Source organism: Balaenoptera ricei, chromosome 1, assembly GCF_028023285.1.
Source record: "Balaenoptera ricei isolate mBalRic1 chromosome 1, mBalRic1.hap2, whole genome shotgun sequence".
In the NCBI taxonomy this organism is placed as follows: domain Eukaryota; kingdom Metazoa; phylum Chordata; class Mammalia; order Artiodactyla; family Balaenopteridae; genus Balaenoptera; species Balaenoptera ricei.
Window position 1 is genome coordinate 158,203,580 of NC_082639.1, and position 22,207 is coordinate 158,225,786.

Sequence of the window (22,207 nt, forward strand, 5' to 3'; positions counted from 1 at the left end):
TCTTATATTTGGATCTTATTTATCAATCCTCTGTGACAATCTCTGTCTTTTAATTGGTGTATTTATACCATTGGTATTTAAAATGATTATTGATATCATTGACTTAATATCTACCATATTTGTTACTGTTTCATATTTATTGCCATTGTTCTTTGTTCCTTTTTTACATTCCACTCTTTTTCTGCCATTTCTGGTTTTAATCAAGCATTTTATATGATTCACTTTTCTCTTCCTTGAAAATCCAGACATGATGTACTGGTGAAATTCACTGCAGTACATAGTCCTTTAGTGATGTGGTGTTATAAAAGCATTGCATAGTCTTATGATTAGGTCTCAGTCTGGTAATGAGCATGTGCTCCTCAGCTATGAATGTCACAAGTGCCTCTCAGTATTTTCCCTCACCTTAGATGAAACACAATGGCTGGCAGGGGTCAGGGTAGGATATTTCCCTTCCCCCAGGTCAGTTAGGCTCTGACAAAACCCCATAGGTTAGGCCTCTGGTAAAACAGTTTCTCCTGAGGGCAGGCCTTATGAAGAAGCATAGCAGAATGCTCTGGTGTATTTCAAAATTGCTCCTTTCACCCTCCCCCTGCCAGAATTCCAAGGGGATTTTCCTTTGACCTTCACCTGGTAGTCACAACCTGGTAGAGCTCAAGAGACAAAACTCACAAAAGGATAGGGGCTTCCCCGGAGTTTTTTACCTCACAGACTTTTCCACACAAGCCTCCAGCAAGCCGTCAAATACAGTTCAGGTTTTCCTACCTCACTATTGCTTTCCACAGAGATTTCTGCTCTTGGGTATCTGTCCCAGTAAGTTGTTATTCTCTGTATCTGCCATCTGCCTCTACAATTTGGGGCACGGTGATTTTTCCTGTCACCTCACTTCTCTAATGAATCTAAGAAGAACTGTTGATTTTTCAGTGTGTTCAGACATTTACCTTTGAGGACAGAGTGGCAACTTCCAAGCTCCTTCCATGCTGGACTCAAAACTAGAAGTCTCATAAGTTTTTTACAATGGAATAAAACATGTTAATTCTCAATATTTCTAATGTTTTAGGTTGCACTAAATTGAAGGTTTACTAATTTTTTACGTCTATCTATAACTTCACAACCAACAAGAAAGTTTCTAGTGTTTTTGTCAGAAAAATTTTAAGGTCACAGAACAATAATACTTTCCCCATCGATCATTAAGATCAACTTTGCACAGTTCAGCTTGGATGATCATTTTTGTAGTTCCACAGTGAGGACAGCCTGTACTTTACTTACCCTATATTTTATTTCTCATATATACATGGGTTCGTATTCTGCTTTAATAATATACTAGTGTACTGTTATAGCTCATTAGATTTTTTTAAACTACTGAAATTTGGAGTGTGTTTTGATATTCGATACGGACATTTCTTTCTTCGTTCCAACTTTCCCCTACTTTAAAAAATCTGCTTTATGGTGATAAATCCCTCTTGATCATAATGACTTTTTAAAAATATATTGCTGGAATCTTTTTGCTAATATGGGGTAGAACTTAAGATCTTAAAAGATATGTATTTCTAGTTACTTTTTGGGTAAATTTTCCATATCTGCTTTTTGTATTAGGACTCTTCTAGCTTTCTTAATACATTGGAAAATGACTGATGTCTTTCTAAGGTGTATATCTTTGATTATATTTTCTATTTTGATAAAGCTACTTGTAGTCTCTACTCAAAATAGAAGTAAATATTGGCTGCATATAACTTATCAGTAATCAGCCATTTTGTCCAGATTTTCAAATGTGTTGGTATAAAGCTAGCACAGTATTCTTTTGTAATTAAAAACAAATTCTCTCTGTTTTATAGCTAGTCCCATCTCTATCATACTTGCCAAATATTGCTTATTTTCCTGGTCTTTCTAAAGGACAACGTTTTGGTTTTATTTGTCAAGTTTACTGCTTTTCTTCTCTATTTTTGACTTTTCTCTTGATTAATTTTGTCCTTCCACTCTTTTGGATTTACCTTGTTCTTTTTCTGTGTCTACTGTCCATTTCCTGTAGCTTGAAGAGCCATTTTCAACAACTCAACGAGCTCTGCCGGCTGTGTCATGGCCACTTCATCATATGCCATTAAAACTTAATCTCATACACTGGGTGAAGACTCAGCAGTCTTATTTTGCTTTCAAAATTGTTCTATGGCCTTGGATCCTTCTTCATCTCCTAAATTACCATTATCATCAGGGAAAATTCTACTGGGCCTCAGGCTGCTTATAAGGTTTGCCTTTCCTGCAGTTTAATAATAAAAGAAAAAACATTTCCACCGTATTTTTTATGTTGATCGAAAATTTAGCAACACTTCTTTGCACTGCATTCAAATACCGAAATATAAGCAAGCCTTCATGCATACGGGCTCACTGAAATGTCATAATTTGAAACTATGTATGACCTTGAACAATGTCCTTTCCAAATACTCCATGCTCCCCCTTTCTTCCTAGGTGTTCAGACTTTTTCATTCCTACAACATCTTTTATTTACACATGGTCAATTTGTGTCATAAGCTCTTCCTCCCTCCCACTTCTGAGTATATATCCAAAGGAAACATCATCATTATTTGAAGAGATATCTGTATTCCCATGTTCATTGTAGCATTATTCACAAGAGCCAAGGTATGGAAACAATCTAAGTGTCCATAGTAGATTATGGGATAAGGGAAATATGGTATATATATGCAATGGAATATTATTCAACCTTAAAAAAGAAGAAAATCCTATCATTTAAGACAACATGGATAAAACTGGAGGACACTATGCTAAGTGAAATAAGACAAAGACAAATAGTGCATGATGTCACTTATATGTGGACTCTAAAAAAAGAACTAAATAAATCAACTCTTCTTCCCTGGACATTTTCCTCAGCAGAAGCTAGCAGCCTCTACTATGAGTCTCATCATTTTTTTATTGTTTGTACCAGATCACAACCCCAGGGAACCTATGTATTTACGGATGTATATCTAGATTACAGTGTACCATTGTTCGTTTTCTTTGCAATTCATTCCTTCCACTTCTGGCATCAGAACCTCATTTTTCCTTTGGAGAAGTCCTTGTGATTCAGGTAGGCAGTGTGTCTCCTCCCTAGGCTGTGAGACTTGGGCCTGGCTAGACACAGTGTTTTACATATACTCCATATGTCTTATGTACTTATTTCTCTGTTTTCCATGCTTCTCCCTCGAAATTTTAGTGTAGTTATTTTTTAATTGACATTTGTAATACTTTCTTTTGTTTGACTAAGGTACTGCTAAACTGATCTTCTGAGTGTTTAATTTCAGCTTTTTTAATTCCAGAACTTTCCCTTGGTTGTACTTCGCAGATAATTTTTGCTTAAATTGTATATGTTGTCCTTTTTGAAGACATTAATCATAATTTTAAATAATAGTTTCATTGAGATATAATTTACTTTCCATATTATTTAAAGTGTACAATTTAATGTGTTATGCATCTACCACCACAATCAATTGTAAAACTTTCATCCACCCCCCCAAAGAAAAAGAATCTATTATAAGTCACTCACTCCCCCACTTCTCCAAACCTTAGGCAGCCACTAATATACTTTGTCTCTACAGATTTGCCTAGTCTGGACATTGCATACAAATGGAATCATACAATTACTTAGCATGTTTTCAAGGTTCATCTATGTTGTAGCATGTATCAGTACTTGATTTCTTTTTATGGCTGTATAATATTCCATGGTGTGGATATTACTGTGTTTCATTTATCCATTCACAGTAAATGGCCATTTGGGTTAGTTCCACTTTGGGGCTCTTAAGAATAATACTGCTGTGGTTGGATTTACATGCAAGTTTTGTATGCAGGTCTAGATTTGTTTTTTAAATTTATAGACTATTTTGGAGCAGTTTCTGGTTTACAGAAAAATTAAGCAGAAAGAAGAGAGTTCTCATACCTCCTTAGCTCTCTACCCAGTTTCCCCTATTACTAACACCTTACATTAGCATAGCATAATATATTTGTTATAGTTAATGAACCAATATTGATACATTATTACTAACTAATGTCCATGCTTTACTTTAGACTTCACTCTTTGTTTTGTACATTATATGATTTTTGACAAATGTGCAATAACCTGTATCCACCATTACAGAACCATACACAGGAATTTCTCTGCCATTAAAATTCCGGGCTTCACCCATCCTTTTCTCCCTCCCCACAACCTCTGGCAACCACTGATCTTTTGTTTGTCTCCACACTTTGCCTTTTCCTAAATTTCAAATAGCTGCAATCATATAATATGCATGTAGCCTTTGCAGATTGGCTTTTCTTCACTTAGCAATATGCATTTAAGCTTCTTCCATGTCTTTTCATGGCTTCATAGCCTTTTCTTTTTATTGCTGAATGCTATTCCTTTGTACGGATATACCATAGTTTGTTCATCCATTCACCTATTGAAAAACATCTTGGTTGATTTCAAGTTTTGGCAATTATGCAAGAAACTGTTATAAACATCCATGTGCAGGTTTTTATGCGGACATAACTTTTCAGTTCCTATGGGTAAATACCAAAGAGCATGATTACTAGATCACTGTATGGTAAAAGTACGTTTAGTTTTGTAAGAAACTTCCAAGTACCCCGCTAGCTACAAATGAGAATTCCAATTGTTCTGCATCATCACCAACTTGGGTATTTCAGTTTGGGGATTTTAGCCATTTGAATAGGTGTGTAGTGGTATCTCATTATTGTTCTAATTTAAAATTCACTGATGACATGGAATGTGTAGCATCTTTTCATACGCTTATTTGCCATGTGTATATCTTCTTTGTTTAATCATAGTTGTTTTGTTGTTGTTGTTTTTAACAAAGGCCTGCTAACTCTTGTCCTCCTGTGTCTATTTATATTGTCTTTTTTCTTTCTTTCTTTTTTTTTTTTGAGCTTTTGATAATTTTGTCTTTTTCCTGGTATGTCAAATTATTTTTTATATTAAAATTGGGTTTAACTTATTTTAGGAAACTATAAAGATACCTCCACATTCTGGATGTTGTTATCTTTCTCTTGAAAAGATTTCCTTTTGCCCATGGCAGACAGTCACTATAGGGACTGGTAACCTTAGTCCATTCTCAGTTTGAACTCTTTCGAAGCTGTTTTTCAGTCTGTGTGAAGGTTTGTCTATTTCTGTCTTGTCCTTCCTCTACGGATGTTGCCCTTTGGGATTACCATGTGAACGTTTGGATTCTCCCTATTCCCAACTACCCTTGTATTTGTTAGGCTTTAAATGTAATGGTTCCTGCAGCCCTGCGAGACTAAAGATACACTTAGCTTGTCATTCCTTTAGTTGTTGCCTTTAGCTTGAGCTCTTGCCGTTCGGCTTCTGTGGTTAGAGTCTTTTGATCTCCTTGGCTTTTCAGCTCCTAGGCTGTAAGATTTGAATCAGCAAATACCCCAAGGAGAAAAGCTGCACCAAATGTCTAGCTTGCGTTTGTGTTTCCCTTCTCTCCAGAACTTGGCCCACATGTCTTGGTGTCTCTCTAGCATTCTGATGCCAGCGAACAGATGTTTTCTTACTTTATCCAGGTTTTCTAAAATTTCTTTAGACTTCAACTGATCTTATGTTATTACTGAACTATCATCTCAATTACCCCTAGGAAGAAAATTTACAATTTTATGTTTTATTTTCTGTATTACCTCAGTTTCTGTAGAGACCTTTTACCTGATTGTTCAGTCTAGTTCCTGTGTTACCAGTAAGATGGAGATAAGGTGGAGGCTAAGAATATTGGGGGGAAATCACTGATGAATGGTATGTCTCGTTCTTTTTGTTTTTCCTCTCCTTATTTACTCTGGCAGCCTACATATGCCTTTCTTCCTTTGACCCAGTTGCCCAAATAAGGAACCCACTCTGGCAAAGACCTGACTTTACTCTCATAAATGTCTGCATGTTAGGATTAGCTACATGATGAACACCATGCCAAAGCTCTTTGTGTGAGACTTTTGCAGACTTTCATTAGCCCTTTAGTTTGCCTCTTGCCAACACTGCTCAGATTGTTGAGGTTTTCTAAGTGTCTGTACGTCAAACCTCCCTACCTGCATACGAGATGAGCCCTTCTCTCTTTCCTGAGCTCATCTGTGGGAGGTTAGACCTCGGTTTTTCTTTTTCCCCATCCAATCATAATTGTTCATGAATTCCAAAAAGCCCTCAAAGTACCTGTCATCCCTTTCTCTCTTCTCTTTTTTATCAACATTGTTAAATATTAAGCATATATTTGCATACCTCTTTCTTACTTACAATGGAATATCGGAAGGATCGAGCACTGTGTGAGCCCCACCGAACTAGGCCTCATACAACACTCTCCTACAGGCCTCAACTTGTGACATCCACTGGGTTTCTTACAATATCTTATATGTATCTAAATTTGTAATGATTTAGTTAATTCCTGAGTTATGTGACAATAAGGAATCAGTCAAATTAGCACGACAGAAGTGCAGCTTAGCTCTAGGGACCAGAATCAAGGACCACAAAAACCTGTTAACCAATATGTTTCACTTGTACTTTATGTTTAACAAGTGCTGAGGGTGAATGGGAAGTGAGGGAAAAAGAGTTTAACTTCATATCACAGAAACTTGCACTAAAATGAAGAGGAAAATGACCCAGTTCCTGGTTCAAGTCACTATAATCTGCTTCAATAAATAATAACAGCACATAAGAAAAACAAACACTATATGATAGGAACAATGGATAATTAATTACCAGATCAGGGAGGACAGATTACACTTGCTATGGGATTTCATTAAAGAAGGATTCCAAAAAGCACTGGCTTCTTCTGAGAAGACTTCTTAGAACAGGCAGCATTTAAACTGAGTCTTGAACAAGTATATAGAGGGAACAGGCCTTCCGGGCAGGGAACAGGCACAGTGTCAGGAATGGCACAGAGGGCTTATGGAATAGGGAACAAAACTGGCTGAACACAGGAGTGTTACGTGTTGGGGAATATGGGGGAAAGGCTGGCTGAGGTGGGTTAAATGAAACATAATTAGACGGAAGAGAAAGTAGGTGGAAAGACACATGGAAGACTGTGGAAAGTCCCTGAAGATGGAGGTCAGCATAATAATATTAAGAAATCAGTGGTACTTTGACACTGTATGAATGTCTAGGTTTAAAAAATCAGGAAAACACAATAAAAGAATAAACTACTGATATAATGATATGTAACCAAAGGCCAGATACCAAAGAATACACACTGTGTGTTTCCATGTATGTCATATATGGTGATAGAGGTCAGCTTGGGTGTTGCCCTGGGGGAGTATGGAACAGAAAGAAGTAACAGAGAACCTTGTAGGGTGTTAGAAATATTTTAAAATATCTTGACCTGGTGTTGGATACATGGGTGCATAGAGATGTAAAAATTCAGTTATTAGCAATGCAATTGGTGTTCATTGTTTGTATGCATACATTAAAAAAAACTCTAGTAGGTTAATTAGGCTGTCAGTTGTATGAAGTAAATTTTGGCCAAGGAATAGCCAAGGTAGTAATGCAGTAATAAGTTATAAATGTGCTCACTGTGCTCTAGAATGTCACGATTGGAATACAAGAAATATGTGTAAGAAAAAAGACAAATATTCAATATTGATGGTTGGACGAGCTGAATAAATTAGATCACTCTACTTTCAATTTAAGAACTTGGCCAGTGTTTGGATACCTTTGAACAAAGAAAAAATGGAAATACAATTTTTATTACGCATATGCTATGTATCAATCCCTGACTTATATTTTGACACATATAAACATGGGAAATATTGCACCTTGTAACTGAGACAATGAAGATGAGCGAGGTAGCTGGTTTTGACACTAGAGGCTGAGAAGACAATCAGCTCATAATCGTAAGAAGTTTGAAGTCGGAGGAAAAGAATCAAGAGGAAATAGTGGTAAGTGCCAGGAGCTTCTGGAAACGACATAAGAGATGAAGACCCCCGAATTGTTGAGCTTTCTAAGAGGCCCAATGACTCAGGTAAAAACAGAAGGCTTAAAACTGAAACCTGGGGATATATGTATACATATAGCTGATTCACTTTGTTATACAGCAGAACCTAACACAACACTGTAAAGCAATTATACTCCAATAAAGATGTAAAAAAAAAAAAAAATCCTGCAAAGTAACAATTGTTAGGACAAACAGTAAAGAATTATAAGAAAAATAATCACATGCCTGTCCCAACACAGAAATATCCTAAGCTCCATCTCAGCATTTCTCCGATTGGCCTTTCACAAAATACAGTCCCATCAGCTGAATATAGGTTTGTCAAGTAAGTGTGAGTAAGACTGAATTAAAAAAATGAAATCAATTCCTTCCTCCAAAACTTTTCAGAGTATGTAATGTAACAAAGTGAAACTTGAATTTCATGTCGGCACGTAGAGTACGGCTCTTCCCAAATGCTTCTGTCTTGTAACTACATCAACATCATCTAAAACCAGTGTTCCACAGGACAGAGATTGTGAAACGCTGCTCTCATCATGTAAGATAACAAGTCCTTCTCAAAATCCATTCTTCCTTCTGCCCTTTCTCATGTTGTCCCTGCCACCTGGAAGGTCTCTCCTAAGCTCCACCTGCCAAAACCCTACCCATTTTTAGGATCCAAGAGATCATAAAAGGCTTCCTTTACTGAAAGGCAGAGATAGAAATCCCTTCCTAGGGATCTACATTTCCTTCCTAGGGAAAAGAAAAATTGTGAAGTATACCACAGTGACCTTAAGTCTATGAATGTAACTATATTGTGTTACTTTGAGTTCTGTAAAAGTCAAAGTGCTACAATATATATGGATATGAATGTTTGATCACTTACAAGTAGAACTTGCTGATAACTTTCATCATGAGTGAGGTTAATGATTAAGGGAGCCATTGTATTTGGCTCAGACCTTATAACCAGGGAATATTAAAATTGGAAAGGTCCCTAGATATTAGCAAATCTATCCACCTCATATTCTAAGTAAGGAAACTGAGACCTTCACAGATTGGATATTTATATTAACAAAGGATAAGGATATAAGATATTGGCAGATAGATCTCTTTTTTAAATAAATTTATTTATTTATTTATTTATTTATTTTTAGCTGTGTTGGGTCTTCGTTTCTGTGCGAGGGCTTTCTCTAGTTGCGGCGAGCGGGGGCCACTCTTCATCGCGGTGCACAGGCCTCTCACTATCGCGGTCTCTCTTGTTGCAGAACACAGGCTCCAGACGCGCAGGCTCAGTAGTTGTGGCTCACGGGCCCAGTTGCTCCACGGCATGTGGGATCTTCCCAGACCAGGACTTGAACCCGTGTCCCCTGCATTGGCAGGCAGATTCTCAACCACTGCGCCACCAGGGAAGCCCAGATATATCTTTTAGATTAAGAATTTTGAGATTTTTATAGAATACTAGGACATTATGTCCACTGATATTGAGACAACGTGTTTCTTAGTCGTCATTTTCTATTGCAGTGACCAAGCGAGGTGGCAGTCAGTAGTTGTACAAAGGGAAAAAGATAACTTTAGAAACTCCCAATTTATATACACAGGGAAATTCATCATTCATGTTATTTAAGCTAACTGGATGCAGTTTATCAGCTACATTGAGGAATGGTGAAGTGAAGTGTCTATACAATTAACATGTTAGTTTCTGTCATGAGCTCCCTGCTGTTCAAGTGAGTTAATGGTTAGCACTCAACTAGGCACTTAAGAGTCCATTATAAATATGGACTAAAACGTTTATCTGTGGCATCTTTATTCTTCTTCGGTGCCCTTAGGCAGAATTAGCTCTCTTATGTTTTGATAAATTCTAGTATTAAACAGGGCTAAGGTTTCACAAGTTCTTTGGCCTAGACATGGGGGTAAGGAAGACCAATGAGCTGGAGTACTTCTAGATTTGAGAATGGTCAGATTGAGGAAGAAGAGTCTTATGCCAGAGGTGAAAGAAGACTGATTATAATCACCTATTTTAAAAAATTCCAACCCTTTTCAATGTTCTAAAATGATCATGAAGTACACAGGTATGCTAGGAAGTAAGGGAGTCAACCACGAATATTCTGTAAGAGTTTGTGGATGGCAATGAAGAGGCAAGAAAGATAGAGAACATACTAGAAAAGGTTTCGGTTGGCCATAATAATGAAGTCAGAAGGAGAAGAAGAAGAATGACACATGCAATGGGAAAGAGAAAGCAAGAATAGAGAAGCAAAACGGAAAGTAGAAAAATGAGACAAATTTGGAGAAGGAAATGCGGAAGAAAACTGGGTGAAAGAGGGAAGCACTGATGGTAGACCACATGACACTCAAAAATTAACACGATGCACATTTAAGATGTGCCACCAATGGCCATGGTCATTACCCTCAAATAGTTTATGTGTTTCAAAGACATTTATAAATTGAAAATGCCATTAAAATAAGTGCCAGGGTAAAAGTATTCATGGAATTGTATGGGAGAATAAAAAGTCCCCTGTCAAAGAGCCTTCTGAGACATAGGAAAAAAAGAAAAACCTAAAAAGCATAAGACTCTTCCTATTTTCATTTCCAATGATACATCCCAATCTTGATGATCAATCAGTGATTTAAATATCAACTATAAACCCAGTATTTTATTAGCTGCTATGCAGTACACTAGAGCAATAGAAGAGAGAGGACCTCAAACCCTCTGTTCCCTCAAATTGAAAGGTAGGCTTCCTGACCCCTCCAGACCACTACTGGACACAGGGAACACACACTAATGTTTCAGGACCCCAACCAACAGTCACCTGCTTTGTGATTACTTCCATGACACACCCCCACTGACACCACCGACTTTGCTGCTCCTATGGGACACTACATATATTTCCTTTTTAAACACATACCACAGTGCATTTTAATTATGATTGCAGATAGATGTTCTAACAATTTAAAGAGAATGATGACTTTTTTGCTCTTTACATCTTCCTATTTCCCTTCTCATAATATTTCTTGAAGAGAAACCATAAAAATATAAACAAACACAAAAAACAGAAAATATACAAAATGTGTGCTTTGCAGCTTAACACAAACTTAAGTAAAATTAGTTCTGACAGTATCCGGCATGACAAACTTCCATGGTACAAATGAGAATGGACCAAGGTTTGAGCAGGTACAGGAGACAATCCAGGCATGAACAACACCAAGAAAAGGTAGACAGGAAGTAACATGGTGTGTAGGAAATCACAAGACCAGTCTGATGGGAAGAGACTTAAACAAGACTGAAACTCACTTTCTAAACCTCCATCTCCAATTGGACATTTCGCAAGACACAGGTGCCCCAAAGTGGCCGATTTATTCAATCCCTTTAATTTATTTATTCAATCCCTTTAATCCCTTTAACAGTTTAAAATTTTACCCGTTTAGTTTGCCATAAAAGCAACTATTAAATGTCGGCAGGACACAATGAAGGCTTACCTTTTTTAATGTAGTTAAGTCTCTCTCTCTCAGAACTAGCCCATTTAGCTCCAGGTTCCTTAGCGCACCCGACGCACTTACACAGCATTTAAGAGCTTTACACAACTGGAAGGTCACATCTTTATTTCTTATTGCAGGAACACAACTTCTGGAGACTTTATTTCTGTCAGAACCTAAAGCAAAATTATTGTAAAATGAGTGATTTAAACCATACATTTTATCATCGTTAAAAAGCATCTAAAAACAAAAAAAAGCATGTGCTCTGTGCTAAGGATTAGAAACGACTCCTGCCCTTAAAGCCTCATTAAGGAGGGCCATGTATAAACTCAAATTTTTCAATCACATGAGATAAAGAACCATAAACTTTATGCACAGAGGTTCCTATGGAGGCAAAAAGTTATGTCTAAGTGACGGCTTCATGATAACCCTGAAGTACAATCGAGAAAGATGAGGCTATGCAGAGTTAGGAGGAGGTGCATTAACTGCAGAGGGAGCACCTGTGCAAAGACACTCAAGCCTGACACCTGCTGCGCACTGTAAATACTGCAGGTGGGGATAACTAAACGCCAGGGGTCCAAGTGTGAGAGGGGACAGAAAATAGAGATGTTGGTCGAATCAAGCCTGGGAGACAGCATGGCTTGTATCCCACAGGTGATGAGCCCTGGGGCTACCACTGGCTGCGTAAGGGTGCCTCCGCTGCTTAGAAAAAGCTGCCCCGCTGCTGCAGGAACAATTAGATAAAGGGAGTGATCACAAAAAGCTCTCCTTCCTCAGGGCCAAAGAGCCCCAGGAGGCTTGGCAGAGCACAGTTCAGACTACACGCCTCTGTGCAGAGCACACTCTGGGCGGCTAGTATGCACTAACTCTGTGTGGGCAAGCCATTAGCAGCATTATTTTAGGCGTATCTTTTCATGTTAGAAGATCACTCAACCCGAGTAGGCAGATGAACTTAGAGGAACTGAGTCCAGGGGCAGCGAAACCACCCAGGAGCTTCTGCCATAGTCCAGGCAAAATGTAATGTGAATGAAGAAGCAAATTTAGGAGGAGGCCAATATCTACAAGCTAGACCTACTGGATGAAAGACATAAAGAAAGTTCAGTGAAGGAACTCTGAAGAGAATGGGCTCTGCAATAAATTTTTCTTACAATCAATATAAAATATTAGGCAAAATTAAGTACAGTGGCCTTAAAGGTCCCTTCCAGCTCTAATTTCTTTTGATTTCGAACTTATTACCCTGGTTAAGTAAAGTCCCTTCAGAGATACAGAACAGTTCCTACACCTGAATGGGATGCAAAGAATAATCTGACTTCTCTTCACCAGGGGATGAGTTGAGCTGTCCTTGCAGAAGAGATAACACACGGCGAGAACCCCAGATCCTAGAAAAGGGCCAGGCACACGATAAGTATTCAGCTTTTTGAAAACAAACGAACAATCATTTCCTCTCCTAGATCTTCACACCCTTTCTCTGCTGGCTACTTTCTTTCAGCTTATAAACATCCTCAATATACCCATTTTAAAAGCCCTCAGACCTATGATTCTTTGGATCTTCTTGTGGGTAACCTAAGTCTCTCCCATGCCATCAAACACCTGTCCTCCCAAAAAGCCCAGATCTGTACCTTGGGCCCAGACCTGTCTACCAGGCCCCTCTAAAGCACTGAAGATGAAGTAAGATCCTCTCCCCACAGCCAATCCCTTCGTACTGTGCTCTGTATCTCACAAAAAGATGCAGCTGTAAACCGTCACCCATACTTGCTGCCCTCCCTTTTCTAACTGGTCACCAGGCCCCACCCATTCCCTCTCGGATCTGCAAAATCCAGTCCAACCTTTTATAACGTAAGTGGGACCCTTAGATTACAATTCACCCTGCACCCAATCAAGTGCCTTCCACGTGGAGGTCCAAGTGAGTCTCTAAACCAGAAGTCCATCTCACTGTTCTTTAGGGTTTCCCACAGCCTTCAGGATAAACATCTAAACTTCTGACAGGACAAAGAAGGCCCCTTTCTGTTGGGCCCCACTAGGTTTCCAGTATCAACTCTCATTTCCTTCCCAAACCCTGAGTTCCAGTCCTGTACCTTAGTTTTGCCATATTTTCTTATATTTCTCAAACTTTGACACACACTGCTCCCTCCTGCCACCCCAGGAGCTTCTACATATCCTTAGAAAGGATGGCACCTCCTCCAAGAAGCCTACCCTGAACTTTCCCTTCCAAGATTCTGTGCTCTGCAAAGGGGAAAGGTGGGGGGGAGGGATACATTAGGAGTTTGGGATTAACATATACACACGACTCTATATAAAATAGATAATCAACAAGGACCTACTGCATAGCACAAGTAACTCTACTCCATATCCTGTAGCAACCTGTATGGGAAAAGAATCTGAAAAAGAATGCATATATGTATAACGGAATCACTTTGAATCACTTTGCTGTACACCTGAAACTAACACAATATTGTAAATCAACTATCCTCCAATATAAAATAAAAATTAAATTAAAAAAAAATCTGTAGCACCAGATCTCACTTCTTCCAGAGCACTGACTACTGTGCTTGTGTTTACCTGCCGCCCAGTAGAAGGGGAGATTACCTAGGGCAGAAGCATCGTCTCCAGCAGCCCTTGGTTCTGACAACTCATTCAAGTGCCAGGATACTATACACACATAACCTGCTTAATTAATTCTAAGAACCCACAGAAAGAGTGGTTTTTCATGTCATTTTACAAGTGTGGGGATTGTAGTTCAAAAGTAACCTGCCCAGGCCACAGAGAGCATAAGCCCTGGAATTCAAACCCTAAGCTGCCTTCACACCAGTGCTCTTTCCACTATATGATACGACTATTGAAAAAAAGATTTTTTTTTTTCCTGAGCCCTGTTTTAATGGAAAGGAAATGAAGCTGGGATATATCCATTTCCTAAACGCTTTGGCGTATACCAGGCAAAGTCGTTCAACAGACCAGGTAACATCTGTCAAACAATTAACGATGCTCCAAACTGCGCTAAGTGTTCTACATTGTAGAGTCTACAAGCATTAACAGAATGCGACCTTGTAACCACCACAGAGAGTGAGTCCTGTTCAGCCCATGCTACAGATGAGAACACTGAGACCTAGAAGACTTAAAGCACTCGGCCGGGGTCACCGAGCTGGCAGGAGTCCTAGGCCGCACGCCCCGTCTAGTGCACGCACACCCGGGCACTGGGCACCGGTTCTAGTGCCCACCTCCACCTTGCACCATCTAAAACCCCGCTTCGCAGCGCCCACATGAGAACCCCTGGAAGCGGGAACTACAAACCTGTCTCGCCAAGTCGTGGCTGGAAGAAGCTCTGGATACAGATCGGGGGCAGAGGGTGCTCAGGGGCGGCGCCCAGTCCACCCCGCGGAGGCGGTCGGCGTTGAAGTCCAGCAGGCCCTCCCGCAGGGAGGCGCGCAAGGCGGGCAGAGGCACAGAATCCTGCAATGCGCACAGGTCCTCACAGTGCCAGAAAAAGTCGGCCGCGCTGTCGTGGCGCAGCTTCACTGAGTGATTATGGGCCGAGCGTGGCCTCGGGGACGCTGGCTGCAGACACGATGCCCACACACGCCTGGAGATCCCAGCTGGCGTCCCCGCCCCTCGGGCAGCCACCGCAGTCCAGGGAGTCACAATAAGGAGCAAAGTGGTAAAAGTCCTGCATTCTTCTTCTTCTTGCCTTATTTCAAAACCGTCATCGCTGGCGTCAGGCAGTCCGGTAATTGGGTCCGGCGGACCGGTAATTGGGTTCATTTGCCTCGGCGTTATCTGCCTGCCATCTGCTTCCTGAAATGCAAACAGCTACACAGGGTGATTGGCTACAAGAGAGGGCAGGGAGCTTAAGCACCAGATGCAGGATGTCATTTACATAGACAGCTAGGGAGTGATAGGAACAAAATGTAATTTAGCTTTGTGAAAGATAAATCTAGTTACAGACACTACAGATTAGTAACAGTTTAAATAAAACTAGGATCGATTAACCCTTTCAGGCCAGTTTATGTGTCTTCTCTAGCCTGTTCACTGTCTCCTTTACTTTCCTTATTTTCAGGAGAGGAAAAACTTCATTTCTATTTCTGCTGCAACACTATTATGCTTACTGAAATAAGTCAAACAGAGAAAGACAAATACGGTATGTTATCACTCGTATGTGGAATCTAAAAAATAAAGAATAAATGTAACAGAAAGGAAATGAACTCACAGATATAGACATCAAAGCAGTGGTTACCAGTGGGTAGAGGAAAGGGGGGAGGGGCAAGATAGGGGTAGGGGAGGGGATTAAGAGGCACAAACTACTATGCATAAAATAAATAAGCTATAAGGACAGCCAATGTTTTATAATAACTTTAAATGGAGTATAATCTATAAAAATATTGAATCACTGTGTTCTAATATATTGTTATTACAGTATAATACTGTAAATCCACTATACTTCAATTTAAAAAATGATCACCACAGTATGTCTAGTTAACATCCATTACCATACATGGTAGAAATCTTTTTTTCTTGTGATGAGGACTTTTAAGATCTACTCTCTTAGCAACTTTTAAATATGCAATATGGTATTAACTATAGTCACATCCCCAGGACTTATTTTATAACTGCCAGTTTGTACATATTGACCACCTTTACCCATTTCACCCACCCTCCACCCCCTGCCTCTGGTAACCACCAGTCTATGTATCTATGAGCTTTTTTTAAAATTCCGTATAAAGTGAGATCATACAGGATTTTTCTTTCTCTGTCTGACATATTTTACCTAGCATAACGCCCTCACGGGCCATTCATGTTGTCACAAATGGCAGGATTTGTTTCTTTCTCATGGCTGAATTTTATATATATATATATATAAATAATTTGGCATATATATATATATATATATGCCTAATGTCTTTTATCCATTTATCCATCGATGAACACAGGGGTTTCCAAGTCTTGGCTATTGTAAATAATGCTGCAATGAATATGGGGGTACAGATTTCATTTTGAATTAGAGTTTCTGTTTCCTTCATACAAATACCAAGTAGTGGAATTGCTGGATCGTATGATAGTTCTATTTTTAAGTTTTTGAGGACCTCCATACTGTTTTCCATAGTGGCTGCAAAAATTTACATTCCTACCAACAGTGCACAGGCTTCCCTTTTCTCCACACCCTTGCCAACACTTGTTAGTTCCTGTCTTTTTGATATTAGCCATTCTAACAGGTATGAGGTGACATCTCTTGGTGGTTTGATTTGCATTTCTCTGCTGATTAGTGATTTTAGGTGTCTTTTTAATTATCTGCTGTCCATCTCTGTATCTTCTTGGTAAAAATGTCTATTCAGACTCTCTGCCCATTTCTTAGTTGGATATTTTTTCTATTTTTTTTGTATGAGTTCTTCATATAATTTGAATACTAACCACTTATAGGATATATGATATGTAAACATTTTCTCCCATTCGGTAGGTTGCCTTTTCATTTTGTTGTTGGTTTCCTTTGTTGTGCTTTTTAGTTGGATATAGCCCCACTTGTTTATTTTTGCTTTTGTTGCCTTTACTTGGATCAATGTCTTTGCATAAGTTCTGGAAACAACTCTTTCATAGTTTCCATGGATAGTTTTTAGGGGAGAGGGTGAGTTGAGGTGAACTACTAGTGAAAGGAGGGTCAGTGGGTGGAACTATAGCCTCTGTTACTGTAGGTGGCCTCAAGGCCACAACTGATAGTCATTGTCTCCCTCCTGTGCTATCCATTCTCAAGTCCCCTCATCCTTGGATAATATCTCTGCTAAAATGGATGGCTTACTTGGTGGGGTGACCCTCACCCTCGTCCCTGAGTGAGTGTTCTGAGCCCTGGTCATCATTTCTTTCTCAAACCATGGCTGCTGTACTTGACCATTTACTGTGCACTTGACCATTTACTATCGAAATTGGGAAAGGCAGTACCAAGAAATACCCCACAGACTTCTGTTTTTAATCAATCATTTTCCAATTAAAAAATTTTTTCTTCCCACAGACATTTTTATCACCCCAAAAGGAAACTCTGTACCCATTAAGAAGATACTACTTCGCTCTACCAGGCCCTGGAGACCACCAATCTGCTTTCTTTCTCTATGGATTTACTTATTCTGGAGATTTCAGATAAATGGAATCATGCAATGTGTGACCTTTGTGTCTGGCATCTTTCACTTACCATGATGTTTGCAAGTCATCCACACTGTAATATGTATCAGTATTTCATTTCTTAAAAAAATGTTTTTGGCCGTGTAATTGTTTGATATTTAATTGCTCCATTCCTTTTTATGACTGAATTACTATTCCACTGTAGGTATATACCACAATTTGTTTATTCATTCATCCATTGATGGACATTTGGGTTATTTCCATGATTTTTCTATTGTGAATAGTGCTGCTATAAACATGTGTGTATGCAGATTTGTTTGAGTGTTTGTTTTTAATGATTTAGGAGTGGAATTGCTGAGTCATACGGTAATTCTATGTTTATCCCAAAATACACACCCCAAGAAACTTCCTGAAAGTCTGTCCTTGTCTCAGAATCAGCTTTTCAGGAAACATGACGTGCAACAGTATGGACAGTGTCCCACGAGAGCTTATTTGTGATGCCTGGGGGTCTGGAGTTGGAAAGGGCTTCCCTTAGGAAGTGGCAGCTAAACTGAGGGCAAATTCAATGTTTTTTCCTTCCTTCCTTCCTTTCTTCCCTCCTTCCTTCCTTCAGAGTGATGACATAGATGTTTTACACAGTATATCCTTTTAAAACTTTTGCATTTGAACCCTGAACGTATTCATAACACAAATAAATGATTATTTTAAGCAGGGTATTGGGGCTCAAATTATTAATATCATAGAACCATTATAGTGACAACATGGATTGGAAACAATTTATTAGGAAAAAATATGGAAACTTTTTATAACAATTTTGATAAATAAAAAAGTTGACAAATCAGAGTGTACAGGGAGAATCTTGGTTATTTGGGAAATTGTATCGTAAAATGGATGGGCTCCACAAATTCTTCCATTTACTTGAAGAAAAGAGTGCTAAGTCAGTTTGGGCTGCTGTCACAAAGTACCATAAACGGGGCGGGGTGGGGGCTTGTAAACAACAAAAATGTATTTCTCAGTCCTGGAGGCTGAAAGTCTGAGATCTAGGTGCCGGGATCATCGCCTTCTGGTGAGGACTCTCTTCTGAGTTGCAGACTGTCCACTTCTCATTGTGTTCTCACAGGGCAGAGAGCAGAGAGAAAAAGCCAGCTCTCTCATGACTCTCACAAGGGTAAGAATCTCATCATAAGGGCTCCATCCCGATGACCTCATCAAATCCTAATCACCTCCCAAAAGACCCACCTTCTAATACCATCACGTTGGAGGTAGGGTGTCAACATGTGAACGCTGGGGGGACCCAAATATTCAGTCTATAACAAGTACTAATGAGGAAATGAGAGCTTCTCTTGAGGATGTTAAGGGCTGCTACAAAGATCAACGGTACATGTGTTTCCAGACAGAACTACAATATAGAATAAGTTCTATAAGGCGTTCACAGAATAGATTCATCTTTCTTCCCCAAAACAGTCCTTGGTATCCAGGGACCCATTCCTGGAAATTCACTCTTGCTCAAGGAAATCCATCCTTTCATTAAAAAAAAATCTTATGAAGCTACATGAATGACACAAAGGATTTTCCCAGCTCTAAGATTCTGTGGGTAAAACCTGTTAGTCCAAATTTATTTCCAAAAGATAGACCCTCCGCGGGGTCTGCTCCTGCGGGGAAGGTGGGAGCCCCGCTTGTGCCACGGCCCCCAGGTGTGGCTTCCTCAAGTTTGGGGTGAAGCCCAGGCCCCCTTGGGCTCTGCAGCGCTGCGGTGGGCTCGGGGGACGGAGCACAGTCTCTGGGGTTTCTCAGCAGGAGATGCCGGGCTGCCGCGCAGGAACCCAGCGGCCCTGGGTGGGGCGCAGACTCGCCAGGCCTGGGTGTCCCTGCTGCGCACAGCTGCGGAGAACAGGGTCCGCGATGAAGCTCTGCCTGGCAAACGGGGACTGTGGGCGGCTCCAACCTCCCCTTCCGTCGGCACAGCCCCATCGCAGCCCTCCTTTCCGACAGGCAAAGCCTGTGACCTGCAGCCGGACGGCTCCACACCCTCAGGCCCTGGCGCTCGCCCCACGCCGGGAACAGGCACAACCCCTGGGCCAGCCTCTCTGGACGGCTCGAGCGGGACGGCTTCTTCGGCGCGCCCGTCACCCACCCCGAGCCCAGGGGCCGGCAGGGAGGTCTGAGGGCCGCTTGGGCCTGGGCGGGGCGGAGGCACCGTTTTCGCGGCTGGGCCGGCCCCCCTCGCCGCCTCCTGCCTCTGCGCCCCGGCCCGGGCTTCCCGTGGCCCCGTCTCCTTCCCACCCCTGTCGCGCCTCTTGCCCCCCGGGCCGTGGGCTCCACCCGGAGCAGCACCAAGTGGTGAGGGTGCGGGAGGGCGCCCGCCCTCGGGGCTTCCCCGACACCTACTGGCTGTTCGGCCACGTCCCGGACGGGCAGCGGCAGGTCAGTGGAGCGGAGTCGGCCCGGGTCTCCTCCCCCCTGAGGAGGGGCGACCGGCACCGCGCACGAAGCGGCCCTGGCGGGAGGGAGACCAGGGCGGAGGGGGTCGGTGGGGAGCTTGACTCGCAGTCACTTCCGAGGGGACGCTGAGCCCCCAGAGCTGGGGGCTGACAGGCCTCAGCACTCCCACGAGGGGGTGGTCAGGAAGGAGGGACCCTGTCCCTGGGGCCCAGGGCACTCCCGGGTCAGGCGGAGTCGCCAAGTGTGTAGGGTGCCGTGGACAGCTGAGGCTCATTTAGCCCAAAGGAAAGTTCCAGCGCATTGCAGAGAGCAGAGGAAATACACAGTGGTGAAAACTCCCTGTTGCTAAGGGTTGAAACGAACCAATAATTCCTCCTGTTTCTCAGGGTGTTCCCTTTGGCTGTTAATGAAATGTATTTCCAAGGAAGGCAGGCATGTGGCTGAAAAGGCCAGCAGTGCCTCGGGGTCACAGCGAGACCCTCCCATCTCGCCCCCGTCGGCCATCCTGTGCTCTGGGAGCAGAGCTCTCAGCCAGAAGTGAAACATAGTAGCTTCCATATCCGGATTCTAAGGTTTTCTAAAGCCCTTTAAAGGCCCCCTTCTCTGAGTGGTGCTTGACCTGCTGGTGTTTGGGGCGGGAGGGTGGGCTGGGTGGAGGGTCTGAGCGCCATCCCGAGGGAAGGGCTTTGGAGGCCTGTGTGAGCCTGAGACCAGGGGGCCCAGTGCACGTGTCCGAGGGGAGGCTAGCGCTGACTCCAGCCATTCCGAACCAGACGTCGCCCTCCTTCTCGACAACCCAGCAAAGCCTGTCGCTCACATTCCTGGCTGTGCTGCTTACACTTGCCCTCTGGGAAGGCCAGCCTGGCAGATCTCTGTTCCTGCCCTCTGGGCTGCTGGTAACTGAGTATCTAGCCTGGGTGCTGGAGGGGAGGATCCATAGATGGTGGAGGCCCAGTGCCTGCCCAGGGTGCTGCCCCTCTGCTGAGCTGAAACTTCTAATCAACGTCTTAATAAAACCAAAAGGGATGTGCTATTGTTCTACCACCTGTGCCCGACCAATGTCAGCCCCTTGTCATATGGGGCAGTGCTGTCTAATGGTAACGCTTCCAGTAACAGATCCCCAATCCCTTCTCCTACCCCCCCCCCAACTCCCATGGGGGCTCAGTGGGTACATCCGTATTTCATAGAACCTGAAACTCTGATTTTACAAAGGAGCTGGAGGTCTGGGGAAAGAACTGGTCTGATCTCAGTTAAGAATGCAACTTTATACCTGGACGATACTAGAGCACTTTAGCACCTCATGTGTTTGAAAATGAGACCTTCACAAAGACCTCATGGGCAGGAGACGCAGGCAGGAGAGGGGACAGACTGAAGCTCTGTGACTGACTGATCAAGTAGCAGAGGTCCAGCTGACTTCCAGGCCTACCGCTGATTTACTATCACCAGAGCCACGTAACACACCTTCCACATAGAGAACCAGCAGAAAAATGAGTTTGAAGAGCATTTGAGCTAAATCCAAGGTCATTTTGATCATTAGTGAAAGTCATTCTGTTCCTACACGCTCCCCACACCCTGACTCCCTTTCCTAAAACCAAATGGGTTCTGAGATTAAGGTGGAAGTGACAAACCTGGAGGTGACCAGGCTTTACTTTATCATCTCTTTCTTCTTCTTCCACGTGTGTTCCTGGTCTTACTCTTCCCGGTTCTTCTGCAGGGAGCGGTCCAGCAACTCTGTCAAGCAAAATCACACACCCTAAGGATGACTTTCACAGACTCCTCCCGTGGAGGCAGTTTTCAAAAGGTCTTCCTTCCTACCCACACCCCCCCCACCAAAAATCAATCTTCATCTCAGGAGCCCTGAAAGGCACATATTACCTCAACATTTAATATTTAATACAACTTTTAGATCTAGTTCTGATAACTGCCAGTTACCCCCAATTCATTCTTTGTAAGATAATTCTACCTGAATCACAAGGTTAATAACCTGACCGCAAACCCAGCATCCTTAAGCTATCTATGTTCACCCTCTCAACTCACTATAAAGTTCTTCTTTTTAAAAGATTTCAGAAAAGTAATTTCAGTCATCAAGATTACATATTGCACAGAACAAAAAGCTTTATTATTCTTACCATTCTCTGGATGTAACTCTACGTCTCTTTTCCTCCTATGTGGAGAGAAGGGAAAAAGAGAAAAACAATCTTTCAAAAGAAGATCAAAACCAAAAGCATGAGTCAAAGTATTAAATAAATACATTTGATGTGGTTAAAAACAGGGGT

At 41.7% G+C, this 22,207-nt stretch overlaps 1 long non-coding RNA gene across 21 annotated transcripts in view; it reads right to left on the minus strand.

Moving 5' to 3' along the window:
• Positions 1–22,207, minus strand: part of LOC132374897 (uncharacterized) — a 105,202-nt gene that overhangs the window by 68,771 nt on the left and 14,224 nt on the right. For 19 of the 21 annotated variants that reach the window (XR_009505804.1, XR_009505820.1, XR_009505809.1 and 16 more), the window contains exons 3-6: positions 22,061–22,095; positions 21,560–21,662; positions 14,679–15,179; positions 11,394–11,566 (exon numbers count right to left, since the gene is read on the minus strand). This is a non-coding gene — a long non-coding RNA (uncharacterized LOC132374897). Of the gene's footprint in view, positions 1–9,077; positions 9,314–11,393; positions 11,567–14,678; positions 15,180–21,559; positions 21,663–22,060; positions 22,096–22,207 lie in introns of those variants that run through there. The other 2 variants (XR_009505823.1, XR_009505830.1) reach the window with 2 other exon arrangements.